General features: G+C 49.9%; 1 pseudogene; it reads left to right on the top strand.

The window, feature by feature from the left end:
- The first annotated feature begins 1,246 nt into the window (after nucleotides 1-1,246).
- LOC120843342 lies at nucleotides 1,247-2,831 on the top strand (annotated as a pseudogene).
- The last annotated feature ends 6,291 nt before the right edge of the window (nucleotides 2,832-9,122 follow it).

Below are 9,122 nucleotides of genomic sequence, written 5' to 3'. Positions count from 1 at the left end.
ATCTGTGTTCGAGAAGACACGAAATGTCGCTCAGTTCTTCTTCTTTTATTTTCCCACTAGCGCTCGCACGAGCCGCTTCCGATTAGCGTCTCTTGCGCTCGCTACAGTCGGTACTCAGGTGAGGAAAGCAAAAAGAGCGCTAGCGTCGGAATTTGTTTTCATTGAGAAAACAAATTCCGAGGAACGGCACAGCCATCCCCCTCCTCCATAATTTCCTGAACAGTTCCGACGCGACTGCTGAGGCAAAGAAGCTCGACCCACCCGAAAAAAACAAACCGCAAACCAGTCGCTGCGTGCTTTCTCTGCTTGTCCTCTGCTTCAAGAACGTGAAACAGTGGCTCTTTCTTTCGTGTGCATGAAAGCTTTAGAGTGCTTGTTTTGAGGGTGCGCTGTTTCCTTGTCAGTCGTGAAGGTGAAACCGCCGCCGTCCTATCTGCCAGCTTTCCCGCAATGCTTCTCCTCCTGTCACGTGGTTTCCCGCCGCGCTGTGAGTGGCCAGAAGCTGCCGCTCTGCCGCGGCGAAAAATTTCCAACCTGGTGGAACCGCGCCGCTCAACCGCTGCGGCTGGCCAGAGCGCCGCGACGGCAGAAATCGCGCCGCTCTAGGGCCAAAATCGCTGCATGTGAAACCCGCTTAAGTGTGCAAAGCTGTCAAAGCTGCTGGCACGAACGTGTGGCTTCATCTATGGTTTTGTTTGTGCGAGATCGCGTGCAAATGATCAACGAGATCAAGCCCCACGCTCGCGCCTGTAGCTTTGACAGCATTGCACACTTAGTATGAAAGAGAGTACAGTTTTGCGACGATAGCCACTCATGGATGAGAATGAAAAAGACACGTAGACAGCCGCCTTTTGTCTGTCTCTCCACAGTTTTAAAAGTGTGCACATGGGCTACGGAGCCCGCGATGCCTAAACAGTGTTGTGTTCCGCGTTGTAAGTCAAATGCTGCGAGAAATCGGGAACTCTGCTATCACGAGCTGCCGTCTGGGGAGAACTTCCGGGATACCTGGTTGAAGAACATTTCGCGACAAGGCAGCGAGAAGCGCATCCAGTGTTATCCAAGCTCAAGGAACGTCGTGTGCTCTCTTCGTTTTAAGGAGCAGGACCACAAAGTAGGGATCAAGCGAAAGTTGCTGCGACCGACAGCGGTGCCGACTCATTTCCCTTCTATCCATTGTGCATGCAACCAGCAGGTTCAAAGAAGCGCAAAAGGCTTGTTCGTGTGCCACCTAACGCTTCCAAGTCGCATGCGAGCGGTAAAAGTCAACAACGCAAAATGCAGTCCCCTGCAGAAAGAAGACCAGCTGTTGATGAGTGCGAGGCTATTGAACCTTTCCTGCAAAAAGAGTTGAAAGTGGAAGAATGTAAGACGTCATTAAATTTTACAGGATTCATAGAAGATGCCAAGAAAAACGCGCACGGCCTTCAAATGCAAGCCAAACGACTGAAGGAGCGAATGGAAAAACTGCGACAAACCTGCGACGAATTTCAAGAGAGATTAAAGCAGTATGAAGAGGATAGAGCTGTGCAGGCATTGATGAATGTTTCAAAAGCCGCATCGGAAAGTGACAAGACTGAAAAATGTGTTATGGAACAAATAATGGATTTTGACAAGGCAAGAGCAGCATGGCAAGAACCAACGCTGAGAGAATGCGTACTATGGGAAGCGACATCATGTAAAAGATATGACCACGTACGCGCAAGGAAACTCCTTAAACTGCCCTGCCGAAGTACCTTGCAGAAGTTTGTCGGATCGCCTACGGGAGAGACCGGGGTCACGACCCTTATCAAGGAACGGCTGCAGGTGGAGAGATAAGGTCAGCGCTCAGAGGAGGAGCCCTACTGCAGCCTCATCACTGACGAAATGTTGATCAAGTAGAAAAATTGTTTATGATCGGCAAGTTGACAGAATTTTTGGGCTTGTTGACATCTGATGCGGAGCTCGATGAAGGGTCACTGAAGTAGCCAAGAGGCTCCTTTGCTTCGTGCTACGTGGGCGTTGCACAGCTGACGTGATTCTATTCGGCTACCTCTCTAGAAGAAATTTGAAGCACGACCAGCTCTGGATTATTACGCTCCATGTCATGAAGGCGGTTGAAGAGGCAGGATTTCGGATAGTTCGCATCGTCACTGACAACCACCACACCAACACTGCGGTGTTTCGACAGATGTCTGACGACAACACGCTCCAGCATGTTGTGCCGCATCCGGCCCGTGCAGGTGAACCGTTGTTCCACTCTTTTGACCCAAATCACTTCAGCAAAAACCTCAGGATGAATCTGATAGAAAGAGACATGTTTAATGGAACACAGATCTTCAAAGTTGGCTTTTTTTTTTAAAGCCCTCTTACACATTCAAGAGAATATGTTGGTCAAATCAGTGCGACTTCTGAGCCAAGCTCATGTGGAACCAAACAATCTAGAGATGAGGAAAGTGTGCCGCGCAACGTTAATATTTTCACCTGTAGTAATTAGCACCCTCGAGTACTTGCAAAAGAATCTTCAGTCCCACGAGAGGGCTCCGGAATTCCAGGTCTGGACCTCAACCATCACATTTATGAAAACGGTTGGAATGTGGTACGACCTCCACATCTCTGACTGAAAATCGAGAAAAACGCCTTTCGTCAGAACAGAAGGCAATCGGCTCTCATGGCTTGAAGTTGATTTCATCAGCTACCTCGAGGATAGTAAACTAGAAAGTATCAAGTCTCGGGTGAAGTCCCTCGCGAAAGAGACCTATGAGGCAGCCGTAATGACAATCAGGTCAACGGTCACCGTCATTGAGTTTCTGCTGACTGACCTCTTGAGAAAACAAACTTTTGAAGCAAAATAGGGTTTTTGCGAGACAAAAACTTGCTTGTAGAATGTATTCTTTCGCTGACTTTTTTTTTAAATTTTAGATTTAAGTACGTTCTGACGCGACCTCTCAACAGCGACCCGGTTGAGTCTCTGTTCAGCGGCTCCCGCCAATTCAACGGAGATAACGACCGAGTTGATGCCAGAACAGCAGTTTTCACGGCAGAAAAATTGCTAAAGTTTTTACTTGAACCACCCTGAGGTGGTTCAAGTAAAAATACGAAATATAGTGGGTTTGGAAGAACAATCGATAATATTTTGATTCTGAAAGTTTGATCAAAGTAATTTTTGTTTAATGCGAGAACAGACTTTCTGGAGTTGAACCACAACCCGTAGTCGCTTTCTAACGCCTCTTCGCCGCACAGCACGCCACCTGCGACGATAGCTGACACGATTAGGTCCAAAAAAAGAAAGGAGCTTTCTGCCCCTTCTCCTTGTCCCTCTTTCCGGCTCCACCTCCGATTCCTAAAATAAAATTGATGGCTCTTAACTGTAACCTTTGTGGTGCCTGTCTAACCTATTTTTTTGACGAAAAACAATTTCATAGGGTGATGGCGGTCTGAAATACCAAAAGGAAGGGGGAACCACAAGTCATTCAAAAATTAATAAAAAGTAAGATTTTTCTACGGAACACTGGAATATTTTCGCCTAAAAACCCTACGGTATTTAGACTGCTATGTAATAAGGATCATGGTTATGGAATTTGGTATGACGAAGCAGTTCTTAAAAACTCAGGAATATATGAGCACTTTAGCATATTTTTAGTTTTGTTACAAACTATGGCTTTCCTGCATGCGACTGTAAATACTCTGTCAAATTGTTGGGTCTTTCACTAAAAAGCTGATTTTTCAAATATTATTGTGTGACGACTAGTTTCACGCTGGTTTTAAAAGTTAAAACCGCGCTCACGTCATCAAAAAAATTTTTCGCAGAAAACATTTCAGGGCATGGCTATGGACATTGCAGCCAATGGTCATGAATTTTTTTTTTTTTTTTTTGAAATCGGAAGGGGTCGAGCGGCAACGTCTGGGACGTTTGACATGGAATGACCCTACCACGACCTACTCTATATTTACGACCACTCCGTATGAAAACACTCCAGCAAGTATCTCCCGTAGGGCCAAGTTTCAGTGACGCGTTTGTGGCGGGGCCTGGAACTCGGTATTCTTTGTTTACTTTTTTCGCGCTGCACTAGGGTGTGTTGGCCTCTATGGCGTTGGCGGCGCGCGGGCGCAGCGAATACTACCTGGCGTTGGCTGCGCAAACTAAAAAAAAAAAAAAAAAAAAGTAACGTATTGGACTCCTTCAATATCCTTTACATGGAGAAAAACATTTTACAGCGTGAACGCGTTGAAACAAGAAAGCGCGATCAGCTGACACGCACGCACGGATAACAGAAGAAGCTGACGAGGTATAGGAGGACCGAGTTTTGGAGCCGCCTAGTGAGGACGCCTCTCACTAGGCGGCGCTGAAATTCGGCCCTCAGCCGAATTTCAGCTATGACAGTGTGCCTCATGACCTACTGATTCTGTACCTAGAAGAGCTTGGTCTTCCGCACCAGTGGTTAAAGCTCATCCGATGACTGTATCCGGGCAACATGGTGAAAACGGAGCTAAATGGTGCCTAATCAGGAGAAGTGACGGTGACAAGAGGTCTCCGACAAGGCTGTCCGCTTTCAGCGCTCTTGTACATCCTCTATGTGTCGGGACTGGAAAGGCGCCTGGTTCAGTCTGGAATAGGGTTCTCATTGGTGCATTTAGAGGAAGGCGAGGAGGTAAATTGGGTACTGCCGGATCTTACATTTGCGGACGACATTGTACTGATGGCGGAGGCTGCAGAAGACTTACAGAAACTTTTATACATTTGCGATGAGGAGGCGGACGCGCGAGGCCTTCGCTTTAACAACAAAAAGTCGGCATTGATGCAGCTGGTTGGACCTCAAGAGCCTAATATAGGTAACTGCGTGCTGAATGGCGAAAAAATCCCCGACCAAGACACTTACAAGTACCTCGGTATTACGCTCACCAATAAGCAAAAGTACTTGGCCGAGCACCATCAACATCTCCGACAGGCAGCTATACGAGGCACCAACGTTCTTCGCAAACGAAACTTATGGAGCTGCAACCGGTTTGTTGTTCCACGAGAACTTTGGAAAGCGGCCCTAGTACCGGGACTGACTTTTGCCAACGCTGTTATCTGCGTACCCGAGGATGTGCGGGAGATCTTGGAGCGCCGTCAGCGAGACGTCGGGAGGCAGGCCGTAGGATGCCATGGTATGGTGGCCAACGAGACTTTCCAAGGAGACCTCGGGTGGTCATCCTTCGAAGCCAGAGAAGCGACGAGCAAGATCGGCTACAACGGGCGGCTGCGATTCATGGACCGAAATCGGTGGGCAAAGCGACTCTTCGTATACATCCACCTTACAAGTATACAGACAAGATGGAGGAAGCGGCTATGCCAACTGGAAAAAAAATTTCGTTTCTTCACAGTGCCCGTGAGTGCCAATACAGACACAAAGTGGGAAACGGAGGTGCGGAAGAGAGTGCATGAGGAGGAGGCCCTTCAGTGGGCAAAGGCGGCCAAGAGCAAGTCAACGCTACGGGTGTACAACCTCAGCAAAAGTACAATATCAGCGGAGGCTCAGTTATATGATAACAGCTTGGACAGCCGCTTGCTTTTTGAGGCACGTGCAGGAGGGCTGAGAACACTAGTGTACCAACAGCAATATAGTCCGATGGTGGAAACAACAACATGCCGGGCTTGTGGAGAAGCGGTTGAAACCATCGAACACATTGTCCTCTCATGCACAAGCCTGCAACCAAGCCATCCGGTGCAGTGGTATTACGCTCCTGAAAACGTAAAGACACCTGGCCAGCCCCTTCCACAAGCCCAATTGCTGGCGGAAGCACTCGGCTTCCAATCCCCTGCGACGGGGTCAGCGCGGAACGCGTTTCTAGATAGAGATGCTGCTGCTATCCCTCGAAGTGAGGTTCAAACGCGCGCCGCAGAGTCCACGAAGCCGATTGGACGGAGTTGGAAAGTAATCGGAAGAACGAAAAGCAGACTGGAGGACTGGTGGCGAAGGACAAAAGCAAATTGAACGCGAAGGACAAGGAGAAAGTGAAAGAAATGGTTTTTTTTTTCGTTTAATATATATATATATTTTTTTTTTGTTGTTTTGGCTAGGTACGAACGCGGTTCGGAACCGCCCTTGGAACCGCCCGATACAAAGGGAACAGCTGCAAGATCATCATCATCATCATGAGCCTGGAGCAGGCTCTTCGATAGGGAGCACTCAGATAAAGTGGTCATAAGTATAGAGTTGGTCGTGCTCGATACAAAGAGATTGCGACGCAAATATACATACAATCATACACGGTAGCACCCCGCAGTAATAGTCTCGATCGGCGAATGCAATGACCTGAGGATCGCAGCCAGCGCGCGAAAAATCTCGGAGGCAGTAATGTTTCTCGTGTATCGTGGGGTGCTGCGCTGGCTGGAGGGTGGCTCGTTCCCGGTGCCCACAGGGATGCTCACGACTCGTTGATTGAGTAAATAAATATATATTTACACATTATGCACAACTTTTTACAAAACAACGCAATAAAACGTCGCGCTTGGTGTACTGTCGCTCGCGACAGCCCAACGCCCACAATGGCGCCTCGGCGCCAAGACCCTTGCCGCGCACGGCAAGGCCTCTGTCTCGCGAGACAGAATACGCGGAGCCCTCGGGACCGCGGGAGAACAACGTCTTGCTCCGCGCACGGGCTCGTTCAGACTCCATTTCTCCAAAAAGGCGCACCGACATTCCGAAGGGGACCGGACCTCCCTCTCTCCCCCGAAGTCGCCGATATGGCCCTGACAAGGTCGCCTCCCCAATTACCACGGCGGCAAGGGCGACCACCCACTCCCGCCTGGAGAACGAAGGTTTTGTTCACTTCCCACGCGGGGAAATCTGCTTCCACTTTCGGGAGCTGGCCGCCGCTTGCCGCCAAAGAGAAAACGTGAGACATCGGGCGCCTCCGAAGGATGCTTCGGGTGACCTCGCCGCCAATTCCCCGAGCTCTTTCGGTTAAACCCTTCCGGCCATCCCTACAAAATATTACTGAGGCCATTTCGAAAGAGGCTTTGCGCGACATTATGCCGCTAGGATCGCTTCGATTTTGCAAGAGGTCTATTGGGTTTTGACAAAAATCCACCAGAGGACAAATAGCACACGTAGCGGAGCGCGTTGAAAACTACAGAAAATACAGAAATAATGAAACACACGAAGGATGAACACAGACACACACAGTTCTTTCACTGTGCGTGTCTGTGATTGTCCTTCATGAGTTTTATTCTTTCTGTGTTTTTTGAAGACGACCCCGGCAAATATGCTCCACGCGCGTCACGTGCGTCACGTGCGCATGGATAACATATGGTTCGATTTTCATGGCTACTTGCAGCTGCTGTTTTCTCTTCGTAGCTCACAAATCAGACCGGTTCACTATGAACGTCTCAACCAACAGAAAAGTGCCAGCTACTCCTGGAGCCGTCGAGAGCAGTCGAATCTTGAGCGTCACCGTGATAGCGTGCCTGATAATGGCGTTTGCTTGCCTGACTCTCGCCTTAGTGATTCTCGTCGTGATGACCGAAACAAAAGGAACTGCCCCGAGAAACGACACCAGCTACTGCTGTCCCGACGTGGCATCACAGCTCATCGTGGCCGCCAATTTCACCTTGGACCCTTGCGGAGCTTACACCAAGTACGTTTGCCACAACATGGACGCCCTCAGCAGAAAGAAAGTAGACAAGCAATCCTTAGAGGCGCTTCGTATATCCGCCACCATAGGTCTATTCCGAAGTTCTGCGGGGAAATATATCACCGCGTTTCATCGAAGCTGCCTGTCTACCCTAAATCAGGGCTCCGATCTGCCCGAGAAAGCCATGACCGCACTCGTACAGACCACCGGAGTTTCGAAAACCATGAGTCCGACGGACGTTCTTCGCGTTCTGATTCAGCTGTCCGTGCTGCACGACCTTCACACACCGGTCGATATAACAGTGCTCCCACTTTACGAAGGAGGCAACGTTTTCACCATGACTCCCGATGTGCATTCAACCTTCGCCGGAGGTAGATACGATTACGTGCGACAAAAAGTGCTCACTGCGTATAACGAAATATTGCGAGTCAACGTGTCGAAAAAAGACGTGTCGAAACTGCACTCGTCGTCACCAAACACGAGGCTAGGGAGTATGACGTGTAATGATAGCTTTCAGGTCTTGCACACACTCGTTTCAGGCGTTTCTCAGCAAGAGTGGATCGCCATGGCAGCTCCGTTTCACATCGGGCCAACACCGAGTGTTATGTGTTACACGGACATCGACTTCATTTTGGAAATATTGCACGCCCTCACCTCGGAATCCGAACGTAGGGAAGTTCAGCTTGCTCTTCTCTTGGTCATGTGCAGCATCGACCTCGTCTTGCATCGCTACCCGTATCAACCGAACACCAATTCTCTATTTTCGAGGTGCGAGAGCTGGACCAACCAACTGACGCCCCTCTGGAGAATTATTGTCCATGAACAACTAACGGATTCACGGAGGGACCGCGATGTGCGGGGCATTTTCATCGCCACGAAGAAGGCCGTCATTGGTGACGTGCTGGAGCTCTTGCATCCTGCCGACGCGTCGGACGCTGAACACCTCCTGTCCACAGTACACCTTGTTCTACCAAAGCAGCTCATCCCCGATGATCTGCCGCTCCCAGAAGCCAAACCCAACTACTATCTGAACGCCCTTACAATGAAGCTCTACCGAGTCACTGTAGAGAAGCGGCTTGAGGCGTTTGTCCTAGATCCGTATGAGTTCAACCACGCGTCGCTGGAGACGACCATCAGGCGTCTCCATAACGACGTCATTCTGGTGCCTTCCTTAGCCTACCCCTTGTTCAGGTTCGGCGACGATGTGGATCCCGCCATCAACGCGGCTACGGTGGGCGTGGAGATGGCTTTCGAGATGTGGAGTCTCGTGTTCGACTTCGGCGGCTGGTCTGAGGAAAGTGCCTCCAGAATACGAGAGCAAATCGCTTGTTCTTCCGTCGGGATCTCGCGGGGCCGCATTTCGCACACCAAGGCCCGCTTGTCCATCAAATCGGCGTCCGCATCCGTGCGAGCAGTTGGCAGTCCGTGGCACCTGCCTCAGTACGTCTGGGGCCACAACCGTCTGTCCAGGGCACAGATGTTCTACATGAAGTTCGCCACGCAAAACTGCGCCGGGTGGAGGGGAA

Source organism: Ixodes scapularis, unplaced genomic scaffold, assembly GCF_016920785.2.
Source record: "Ixodes scapularis isolate PalLabHiFi unplaced genomic scaffold, ASM1692078v2 ptg000058l_1__unscaffolded, whole genome shotgun sequence".
Taxonomy (NCBI): domain Eukaryota; kingdom Metazoa; phylum Arthropoda; class Arachnida; order Ixodida; family Ixodidae; genus Ixodes; species Ixodes scapularis.
Note: the sequence above shows the minus strand (reverse complement) of the source record. Positions and strands in the feature narration are given on the sequence as shown.